Source organism: Tenrec ecaudatus, chromosome 18 (genome assembly GCF_050624435.1).
Source record: "Tenrec ecaudatus isolate mTenEca1 chromosome 18, mTenEca1.hap1, whole genome shotgun sequence".
Lineage (NCBI taxonomy): Eukaryota > Metazoa > Chordata > Mammalia > Afrosoricida > Tenrecidae > Tenrec > Tenrec ecaudatus.
In genome coordinates, this window is record NC_134547.1 from 62,408,939 (window position 1) to 62,421,798 (window position 12,860).

Consider the following 12,860-nt stretch of genomic DNA (forward strand, 5'->3'; position numbering starts at 1 on the left):
GGTGCCCGGCTATCAAAAGGTATAGTGTCTGGGGTCTTAAAGGCTTGAAGGTAAACAAGTGGCCATCTAGCTCAGAAGCAACAAAGCCCACGTGGAATAAGCACACCAGCCTGTGCAATCACGAGGTGTCCAAGGGATCAGGCATCAGGCATCATCAGAACAAAAAAAATCATACCATAGTGAATGAAGGGGGAAGCGCAGAGTGTAGAAAGCCCATTTGTTGGCCACTGGAGATCCCCTTGCAGAGGGGTCTAGGGGAGGAGATGAATAAGTCAGGGTGCGATGTAGCACCGATGAAGACTACAGATTTCCTCTAGTTCCTAAATGCTTCCTCCCCTAATCCGTCCACCCTCCCACCTCCGACTATCATGATCCAAATTCTCCCTTGCAAGTCTGGATAGAGCAGAGGTTGTACACTGGTGCAGATAGGAACTGGAGGCACAGGGAATCCAGGGCGGATGATACCTTCAGGACCAGGGGTATGAGTGGCGATACTGGGAGGTAGAGGGAGAGTGGGTTGGAAAGAAGGAACCGATTACAAGGATCTACATGTGACCTCCTCCCTGGGGGACGGACAACAGAAAAGGGGAAGAAGGGAGACGTTGGACAGAGTAAGATATGATAAAATAATAATTTATCAATTATTAAGGGCTCATGACAGAGGGGGAGCGGGGGGGAGGGGGGAAAAAGGACCTGATGCAAAGGGCTTAAGTGGAGAGCAAATGCTTTGAAAATGATGAGGGCAATGAATTGACAGATGTGTTTTATATAATTGATATATTTATGGATTGTGATAAGAGTTGTGTAAGCCCCCTCCCCAAAAAGAATAGAAAGAAGATTCAAAAAGTAATATTTTTTAAAAAATCATTTAATTGGGGGCTCATACAACTCTTATCACAATACATTCATCCATGGTGTCAAGCACATTTGTACATTCGTTGCCATCATCATTCTCGAAACATTTGCTTTCCACTTGAGCCCTTGGTATCAGCTAAAAAGCAAGACTTTTTAATTTAAAGGAAGAAATGATTGATCAATAATGTCAAATACTAAAGACCGTATTTCTTTTAGTCCGTAAGAATCAAGAGGAAATTTGTGTTTGCATTGCCCACTTTGTAACTGCAATTGTAGAATATAAGGAGCTCTAGTGGTTAAGCCCTTGGCTATCAATTGGAAGGTGGGCAGTTTGAACCCACCGCCGCTCCAGGGGAGAAAGATGTGGCAGTCTCCTATTTTGTGATGGTTTAAGAACAACACCAAAGCAACTGTACTTTCCAAAGGTAAAGGAGTTTAGAGTCAGTTTTCATAACTCAATACATTAAGGAGGGCAAGATAAGGAGTACATTTTAAATAGTTCAAATGCACATAGAAGGGAGCTAAATACTCTACTGAACTTCTTCCAAACAATGACTTTAGAACCTGTCCAAAATACATGATGCTTTGTCTAAAGGGGGACTGCCCAGGAAAATACAGAGATTAGAAACAGAGATCTTTACTGGGGAATATCTGGCAATTGTATTATAGTAGTTAATATAAAAGCTATAATAGCATCTTTCAAGTAAGTTACAATTAATGGTCATTCCAGATTCGTTGATTAAATGAGGGTGGTTTTAAAAGGAATCATGTATGATTTACTCATTCAGTGAGTTAATTAGCTTCCATCTGAACTGATTAGCTATAGAAATGTTTTCCTTTCTTCTGAGGAACGCACACACATTTACTAAAAGAGAACAAAAAGCTAATGGCTAATAAAGCTTCTAATAAACACAGCATCTGCATGACTTCTTCAAAAAATATTCCACAATAAACCATCAATCAGTCAATCCACTGCCACTGAGTCAATTTCAACTGACAGTGACCCTATATGACAGAAATGAACTGACGGCGACCCCATACGACAGAAATGAACTGACAGTGACCCTATATGACAGATGAACTGACGGTGACCCTATATGACAGAGATGAACTGACGGTGACCCTATACAACAGATGAACTGACAGGGAACCTATACCACAGAGATGAACTGACAGTGACCCTATAAGACAGAGATGAACTGACAGTGACCCTATACAACAGCGATGAACTGACGGTGACCCCATATGACAGAGATGAACTGACGGTGGCCCTATACAACAGATGAACTGATGGTGACCCTATACAACAGATGAACTGATGGTGGCCTTATACAGTGACCCTATACGACAGAGATGAACTGACGGTGACCCTATACAACAGAGATGACCTGACAGTGACCCTATAAGACAGAGATGAACTGACGGTGACCCTATACGACAGAGATGAACTGACGGTGACCTTATACGACAGGGATGAACGACCCCCACAGGGTTTCCAAGGCTGTCATCTTGAATGAAGCAGACGGCCTCATCTTTTTCATTATTCATATATTTATTCATTCATTCCTTTATTTTTGTTTTGATGTATTAGCTGTGGTTGATTATTTTTTGTCTTCTTTTTTGTTATGCTTTGCTCTGCTTTGTTTTTGCACATATGATTCTCTATGCATGTCTATCTGGACAAGATAGGTGGGATGAATCCAGAAGAGATAACAATGGGACCGATGGTTCGGGGAGGGGGGGTGTCATGGGAGAGGGAAAGATGGGGGAAAAGGAGGTGCCAGAAAACCCAGGGACAAGGGAAGAATAAGTTATCTAAAATTGATGGCAAGGAGGGCATAGGATACTTGGGGAGGCTCAATCAAGGGCAATGTAATCAAGAGGAATTACCAAAACCCAAATGAAGGCCGAACATAATAGTGGAATGGGAGGAAAGTAAAACAAAATAGAGGAAAGAACTGGGAGGCATAAGACAGCTATAGAGGTCTAAATATAGGCATGTATATATGTAAATGCATTTATATACAATGACAGGGGAATAGGTATATATACATATATTTATTTATAAAGTATTACGGTAGCAGATGGACAATGGGCCTCCACTCAAGTACTCCCTCAAAGCAAGAACAATTTGCTCTACTAACACGGCACTCTGATGTTCATCTTCCCTGACATGATTGCTGAAGACAAAATGGGTGCATAAGCAAATGTGGTGAAAAAAAGCTGATAGTGCCCGGCTATCAAAAGATGTAGCATCTGGGGTCTTAAAGGCTTGAAGATGAACAAGCAGTCATCCAGCTGAGAAGCAAAAAAGCCCACATGGTAGAAGCACACCAGCCTGAGTGATCATGAGGTGTCAATGAGATCAGGTATCAGGCATCAAAGACACAAAACCAAACCCCAAAAAAAGTGTATCAATGGGAATGAGGGAGAGGGCAGAGTGGAGACCCAAAGGCCATCAGTAGTCAATTGGACACCCCGTCAGAACGGCCACAAAGAACAGAGGAGCCAGTTAGGGTGCAGTATAGCACCAATGAAACACGCAACCTTCCTCTGGTTCTTTAATGCTTCCTCCCCTCCCCCAACCCCACTACCATGACCCCAATTCTATCTTACAAATCTGAGACCAGAACATGTATACTGGTACAGATAAGAGCTCACAACACAAGGAATCCAGAACAAATAAACCCCATTAGGACCAATAAGGGAGCAGCAATACTAGGAGGGTAAGGGCTGGGGTGGGAGTAGGGAGTAAGATGGAAGCGATCACAATGATCATTGTATGGTCCCATGCCAGGGGGATCAACATCAGAAAGTAGGTGAAATGAAATGGCAGTCAGTGTAAGACATGAAAAAAGTCATTTATAAATTATCAAGGGGGCATAGGGGAGGGAGGGTAGTGGAAGGAAGGGGACTTTTGAGTTATATTATTCTGTCTACTTTTTTTCATAATGAAAATTATTTTAAAGGTACATTTAGGTCAAGATTTTCATCAACTGTTGGATTTTTCAGAATGGATTTCTTACCATTATTTAAAATCAAACAGCAATTTTTAACTAATTAAGGACCTGGCTGACCCAAGTACTACAGATAAAGCAAAGTCAGAAATTCCATGCTAGGGAAATAAATAACATCTGTGTTTCTACCAATATCCAAAGAACAGCAACACCCTGGAAGCAAAGGCATCCAATATTGTGGTATCATTTCTATTTAGGAAATACAAAATAAGGAGCTATTTTTCTTGATTATATGGTATTTTTATTTCTACCTCCCCCACCCTAAATCCATTTTATTGGGAGCTGATACAGACATCATATAATTTCATAGTTTTATCACATTAAGCAGTACTGTACAATTGCTACCACAATCCGTTTCAAAGCATGTTTCCTAAAATAAGGAGTTTTATAGATAAAGATTTTATCTTTTTACATAGCAGATCATGGAGTGTGAGAAATGAGTAAACTAGGTATCTGAAAGAGATGTCTGGTTAATATAGTGATATTCTGATTAAAATCACCAAACTTATCATTTCTTCAAGTTTTCTTTTTCCCTTCAAATCTACGCTGTTTTCCTTTTGGCAATATTGCTATACTTTCAGGTCCAGGACTTGCCCTGCAGGAAAAAAAAAGGCTTAGCTAAAATTAGAAGGTTTAATCAAAGCTCTTCTCGGCAGCATGAACTATCAGCAAACACTGAACAGGATAAAATGAAATGCCATTCAAATGGAAAGCACAAGGCTTGCAGATTCCCCCAACAAAGAACGGGATCCCTGTACTTCCTTCCCCTTGACTCTTGGCTTCCTAAGGTTTTCCAGCGCTGGACGTCAAGGAAAGGAGAGTTGTGGGTGGGAGGAGGGTGCTGAAGGCTGCGATCTTAAAGTAGGGAAGGGTCACGGCACATTGCTTGCTGGCAGGTGGCAAAATGCAAGTCGTGTTTTCGGGGATGGTGTTCAGAGACTATTTGAATTTTCAGAGGTATTTGCTCTCTGTGCCTTTTTTGGTTTTTTTAGCGTTTTAACAGTGATTTGCCAGTTTTGAGAATTGGTTCATACTGTAGCTTGGCGACACATCCCAATAAGTCGTTTCAACCGCTGGGAGAGACAAAATGTGCTTCTGGCTTTGGAAAGGAGATTGGAGAAGAAAGACCGTTTGTCAGAAGTACCTCTGTGTGAAGATTGGGAGATTGGGGGGAAAAGAGCACAATTTGGGTCCTTTCCCAGAAGGCTGGTGTACTGTGTCATTTTCTCAGCACTATGGATTTAGTAATTATGACTCATGGGTAGGCATTCTGTCGATTAAAAATGCTGAAATATGATCGATTAAGCTGACCCAATTATATTGCTTCTAGAATTGAATACTTTCAATTAACTCCCCAAATTTGATAGCTACTGATTGGAAAGGCAACGAGAATGTAAGTGACGGCAGATTATTTCAATAGTAAATCCATTAATTCTTTCAGCCTGATTTTAGACTACTAATAGCCCAATGCTCACTCCTACAGAAAATAATCTCTACTTCTAAAAAAGGTAGACCATCATGTTGTTTAAGCCCCAATGGCACAATGGGTTAAGCACTGGGTTGCTAATTGAAAGGTCAGTAGTTCAAACCCACCAGCTACTCCATGGGGGTAAAGATGAGGCTTTTGCTTCTATAAATACCACCTCTAAACCCTGTGGAGCAGTTCTACTCTGTCCTATAGGGCTACTATAAGTCGGAATCAACTCAATGGCAGTCCATTTATTATATTTTTGAGATTTTTAAAAAAGAATTTAAACTCACATTTGCCCATTTCTCGCTCTGATATGGTTCACTCTTACCATTTGTATTCTAGTATAAGAGGAAGCATGCTTACCGAAAAAAAAAATTTTTTTTAAATTGGAATGAATGAACTAGGAAGTGTGGGCAAAGTTACAGAAGCAAGAAAGAAAGATGAGGTGCCCAGAAGCTAGTGACACTGAAAGACATTACCACCACCACCCCCAGCCTGAAGGGGACACACGGAGAAGGGATGCTTGATGGGAAATTAAGCCCTCTATGACATGGCTCCTGACACACATCAGTACAAAGCAAACTGGGACACAGTCGGATCTCTCTCTCTCTCTCTCTCTCTCTCTCTCTCTCTCTCTCTCTCTCTCTCTCTCTCTCTCTCTCTCTCTCGCCAGCCTTCCATCTCCTGCTGCGCTTCCACAGCACAAGGAAGTTCAGACGATGCAGTGAGCAGAGGTCCAATTTCCCAAACAAGGAGCTGAAGAAGAGCCAAGAATGAACCTGGGAGTGAACGACACACCCAATCTACTGTCCACTGACAGTTAGTTATGTCTGTACATACATGTATACACACGTTGATTTATCCTGTTGAGTATAACTCATAGCTTACTGTGTGTAATTCATTCATAATTGGGCACTTTAGCCACGCAGAACATCCATCATCATACATTCTATCCTCCATCTACACTTTTTTTAGTGTCTTATCATCCATGCTAACAGTTCAAGACTTTATTCTTTAGATAAGAGATGGTTGAGATCTTTAATGAGATTTGATTTGTTTTTGCGTTTAGTACAATATAGACACATTTGGAAGATGACCTGGAGTGTAAAGACCCCAGTGGCAGGGAGAGTATTGCTAACAGTCATAACTGGAGTGGGGTCAGAGCAGAGGGAGCCCTGCTAGTGCCGGGCGTGGTTGTTGGATCGGGTCTGCAGCATTTGGCGACTGCTCTGGGGCACTGAGATAACTGTGTGAGCCAGTGCATTGCTGTGGTGGCAAAAGCAGCTCCCGACTTCCGCAAATCTGGCCCTTTTTTGGCCACACGCTACTGCGCCATCTTTCCTGAACCTCTAAATAGAAAGCTTGATTTAGCACTCTGACCTGCTGAAACGAACTCCAAATACACTACGAGTTGATATCTTCATCTGGGACATCCAGAATGAAGTTTGCCATCAACCAACATCTCACCTCTTTTGAAACAAGAAAACCATTCGTGCACTTGAGTTTTTCCCATAGCGCTGTCCTTGTAAGCTGTGTTCCATATCACAACAGTTTCTGCGACATTTTTCCCAAGCAGGAAACAAAATTTCACAGCTGCATGCTGTTCTCATAAATCAGCCATCACAAAAAAAAAAAATCAAGGTTCAAGAAAAACTGTTTTCATGAAAAAATTCACTGTGACCAGAGAGAACCTTCCCAGGCTATGCCAGTGGGTGCACTAACTCAGAGTGACTTGCTTGATGCTGGCCCAGCAGGAAAAATGCCTGCTAAGAAAGTTCCATCTTAGCAGAGCTTTTTTCTGTATTTTTGTTGATTTGATACCCTCCTATAATCTCCCATATAACAGCTGCACTGTGTAGTTAAAGTTCTGATTTCTTGTTTGACATATTTCCCCAGCATTTACATGTACCTTAGAAGCTTATATATATATATATATATATATATATATATATATATATATATATATATATATATATATATATATATATATATATATATCTTCTTTCTCTTTCTAAATATATTTCTCAATGGTTTATTTGGTTTAAAGTTGTATCTTATTTTTGTTTCTTCCTAGCCCAGGAAAGCCATTGTACCACTAAACCAAAGAGGGAGAGGGAGAGGGAGAGGGAGAGGGGGAGAGGGGGAGAGAGGGGGAGAGGGGGAGAGAGGGAGAGGGAGAGAGAGAGAGAGAGAGAGAGAGAACAAGCAGCTGTGTGCTTCTAGACTCAGGCTCAAAAAAGTGTGGAAGAGAAGGTCAGAAAATAGGTTGTTATTTCCATTGCTGGCAATTTAGATTCCAAGGCATTTCATCTGCAGTTCCCTCAAGTGTTGAACTGAATAAAAGTAGTAGCAGAAACAGGGAGACTGGTGGATGGGGGAGGGGCTGTGAACACTGAAGCTAAACACAAAGAGACAGGCAGCTTGTAAGCATGCATCCTCAGCTTGGAATAAAAACCACAAGAAGGCCGAGAGCGAGCCAGCCTTTATCAAAACAAGACGCTACTGTAGTGAAACAGAGCGTAGATCGAACTCCACCGACACTGGCAGAATAGCCCCATGAGCGGGCCTGTGCTGCCCCACAGGAGGGCCAGTGCAGATTGCGTGAATAAGGGGAAGACTAAAGCCTACCAGTATTTGCAGGCTGCCTAACTGGTGCCAAAGTGAGTCAAGTGTTAGGCTGCTAGTCTCAAGGGTGGTGGTTCAAATCCAACAGCGAGGTGCACCTCAGGGGAAAATGAGGCAGCCTACTCTCATAAAGACTTGGAAATCTAAAGGAACAGTTACAGTCGGCCCAATCTAGTCACAATGGGCTGTTATCAACCCAATGCCAGTGGGTTTGGCTTTGAACATATGAGTGATTTGGAAATAGATATATTTTACAGATATCTTTACTAAGAATGATTATCTGTTCAGATTGACTTATTTTACATTTGCTTCAACCATCGCTCATGAGCTAGGCAATGTGAGGAAAATAGGAGTGTGTACAGAAGGCTTTTTGTTGACAGATAAAGATTTGGTATCCCAGATTCCATTTTAAAGCCTGTTTTCCCTAGAAATATGGCTACTGATCATAGGCTAACTTCAAAAGTCTGTCCAGGAAAAACATAAAACGAAAACATGGCTGAATAATACAACTCCGGCTAGACCAGAGGATGTACACTGGTACAGACAGGAACCGGAAACACAGGGAATCCAGGGCAGATGATCCCTTCAGGACCAGTGCTGAGAGTGGCAATACCGGGAGGGTGGAGGGAAGGTAGAGTAGAAAGGGGAAACTGATTATAAGGATCTACATATAACCTTCTCTCCGGGGGATGGACAACAGAAAAGTGGATGAAAGGAGACGACATCAGACAGTGTAAGATATGACAAAATAACAATTTATAAATTATCAAGGGTTCATGAGGGAGGGGGAGCAGGGAGGGAGGGAGAAAATGAGAAGCTGATACCAAGGGTTCAAGTAGAAAGCAAATGTTTTGAGAATGATGATGGCAACAAATATACAAATGTGCTTGACACAATGGATGTAGGTATGGATTGTGATAAGAGTTGTAGAGCCCCCAATAAAATGATTTTTAAATACAATAAAAATAAATAGAAAAATATGGAAACTAGGGATTTAAATGGAAAAAAATAACTGGTTGCAGATTTTTTATCTTGTTTGTAGATACATGTGGAAATGACTGAGGAAAATAAGAGAAAGGAGGAAAGCTTGCAGGTTTATGAAGGATACTCTCTGATGTACTTCAAGTATTATAAAATTCAAAACTCAGAAATATGACTTTCCTTTGCATTGGAATAGATTCTTGAGTTATATAATACATATTGACAAAGTGCATTCTGTACAAAGGATGCTGCATTATGTGCTGCAAGAGATACAAAAACTGTCCAAGATAGGGACTCCTTCATCAAGGCACTGACAATTTAGCCAGGCTGATAAATCATACATGGTACAGATGTGTATCTAATCAGCACTGTGTGAATAAATACACTAACGTGAAGCTATAACATGGAGAAGTTGAAGGAGCAGGAACCTTAAAAGTATACCACGTTGGTTTTTATACAGGCTCCATGGCCTGCAAACTAAATCACCATCAATGAGTTTTTTTACTTCCTTGAGGCTTTTTTTTTAATCCTTTAACATAGTTCTTGTGAAGGTTAAGTGAAATCATGTGAGCCTGTGCCTGATAGAGGCACAGGTAGGGACTTAGTTGGTGTTACTCTTCACCTTTTCCTATAGTAGACCAGCACGCTAGTACTCAGTCAGTTCCAACTCATGGTGACCCACATGTGTCAGACCAGAACTGTCCTCCATCGGGTTTTCAATGACTGGATTTTCAGAAGTAGGTAGATAGATTTCTCCTGTAGATAGATATTGATTTCTTTTACTGCTATGTCTTCTTATTAACTTTATGTTGTGGATTAAGTCAAGATTTACAGAGATCAACAATTCGACAATTCACACACATTAGTTTCATCTCAGTCATGGCCATTAGACCTTTCTTCCAAGACACCTCTGGGTGAACTAAAACCTCCAACCTTTCAGTTCAGCAGCCCAGCCCAGTAATAAGAATTGCTTTGCCTAGAAAATTAATGAGGAGTAAGTATTGGAACAGGGTCTTGAAAGTTGGTTTCCGAGTCCTTACAATATGACTCAAGAAGTCTTTGACATCTTCCATGATATCAGTTATGTTAAAATAATCCAATTCATCATCTACATTTCCTGCTACAGACATGGAATCAACCACTTCTCTAAAAGACTTTAGTTTGTTTTCATGGCAAATGGTCTTTCAAGACCACCATAGGGATGTTAAGTGTTTTTCTTAATTATCATTTTGATTTTTGTTTAGGTCATCTCATTGTTCTTAAGAATATACACTACGTCAACCCTGTCTGCTTGTGCACTTCAGTACACTGACTGCGGTCTTGGAGTTTCGCTGCCACTCTTGTGCTCTTTCTCTGGATTGTTCCTTCTCCATTGATATAAACTCATTGTCCACTAAGTTTCCTATCTGATCTGTCAATTGGCTGTTGTCAACTGGATCAGATACAAATAGATCTTGAAAGAGCACAATGCTCAAGGCAGATATTCTTTTTAGAGTGTTATTTGGTGTTAAGGAAACTTCCGGGACATATTTTGATGTGAGGTTTAAAGATCTCAGGAAAATCGTTTGGGGGGTTCATCTAGTCTCCAGGCCTCCAGAAAGTCTAGAGTTCATAAGAATATGAAGTTCTGTGTTTTCCCTTTTTTTTTTTGAGGACTCTTTATAAAAGAATCTTTCACAACAAGGTTCAGCACTTCTGTCTCATGGCAGAGAAGGCAATTTTTCATGGACTCAATTAGCCAGACATTCCCTACCCTCCTTTTTTTGCCATGGTTACAAATGTGTGTGTGTGTGTGTGTGTGTGTGTATCTCACAACATTTGCCAAGTTAACTGTTTATAAGTGTACAACTTATTGACAACAATTATAATAACTGGCTGTGCAGTCCTAACCTTAATCAATTAACCTCCTCCTCCCCTCCTCCCTTGCATCCTTGGTAACCTAGTGGTTACCCTCAGTACCTTTTCACGTGTTTGGCGGCCATTGAATGGCCTCCTTGGTTAAAATGTATACTTAAGTCCTTTGTCCTTTTTATAATTGGGTTGTCATTTTGTTGTTGTTATTCTCTTTTTAAAGTAGAAGTTATATACAACTCTCAATTAAATCACAATCAATCAATACATAAATAGTAACTAAATTTTCTACATATACAATTCAGTGATATTGATTTCATTCAAGTTACACAACCATCCCCACCTCCTTTCTTAAGTTGTTCCTCCCTCAACATAGACTCAATGGCCCCTAAATTTCCTATCTAATCTTTCAAGTTGCTGTTGTCAATTTATCTCATGTAGATATTGATTTTAATGCTATGTCTTTTTATTAACTTTTAATTCTGTATTGAGTCAAGATTTACAGAGATAAACAATTTTGCATTCGACAATTCATACGCATTTTTCTTCATCTCATTCATTACAATCTCCTCAATGTAAAATAACTTATCCCATTTCCTCACTGTTTCCTCGATACATTACTTCTTTCCTAATACTGCTAAATTTTGTCCTGAGATAAATGCTACCTTTTGTTTTAATGCTGCTTTTTTATCTCAAAGAGTTGATTATTCTAAAATGTCCATACTTCACTAGTGTTATAGTTCCTCTAACGGAACTATCTATTGTTTGGCTGGAAACTGAGCCAGGGGTAAGTTCGGTTCCAAATCTAAAGGGTAACTAAGTCTTAGAGGTTTCATTAGTCTCTTTTCAATTAGTAAGCCTAGTCTCTTATGACTTTGAGTTTTGTTCTACATTTTTCTCTCTCTCTACTCCTGAGCTTCTAACATAATCCCTTTCAGAACAGTTGGTGTGGTAGCCGGACACCATCTAGTTCCTATGGTCTCAGGATCATGGAGACTGATATTGGTGGCTGCTAAGGATTCTTAATGCTACTAGAATTGCCATTGTAAATATATGCATGTTATATATGTCTTGGATTTTTTTCTCTACATATGTCTGATATAGGGAGATAAAATACCTCATGAGTTCATATGGATAGTTCTCATTAAAATTCAGGATTACAGGGTTAATGAAAACATCCAGAATTGCATCTACTCTTTCTTCAAAATCAGAAATTCTGGATCTCAGGAACCCATAGCACAATAGAATTTGAATATCCCATAGTTCCTTATTTACTTTATTAGAATGATCCTAATATTGTCACCATCATTTATGATTATTTAAGACAGTGAAGTGATTGTGGTATGTTATCTTCATTTTCCCCCCAATTTTCACTATATTATCATGTTCCAAGAATATAGCCATTATATACTATAACTCTCTGTTTAACTTCATTTTATCTGAGTTCTACAAGTATCTATACATTTAATGCCCAATGACTCTTAAAGTTTGTCCTTTGATAGATTCCTTATGAGGGGTTCATGGAAATAATCTTTCAAGATCTTAGATGTCGGCAATTTGTTCCCTTTGTAGTTAAAGGTCACTTCTGCTGAACATAAAATCCTTGGTTGACATATTCCTTCCTTGTGTATCTTAAATATTTTACTTTTTATGCTGTCTTGAAACGCTGTGATCAATGTACAGGTGTGCTTTACATGACTGATGCATGTATGGATTGTGATGAGTTGTACGCGCCCCAATAAAGTGATTAAAACAAACACTGCGATCTGTGTAATAATGCTGTAGTTGTTAAGTGCATCAAATTGGTTCTTACTCATAGCAACCTTGTTCACAGCAGAATGGAACAGTGTCTGGTCCTGGGCCAGCCTCACCCTTGTTCCTGTGCGCAAGCCCATTGTTGTAGCCATGGTGTCAGTCTGTTTCCTCGAGGGCCTCCCTCTTTTTCTACACACCCCCACTTTACCAAACATGATGTCTTTCTCCAGGGCCTGGTCTCTCCTGAAAACATATTCAACGTATATAAGGCAACGTTTTACATATCTGAAAATAGATAATCTTAA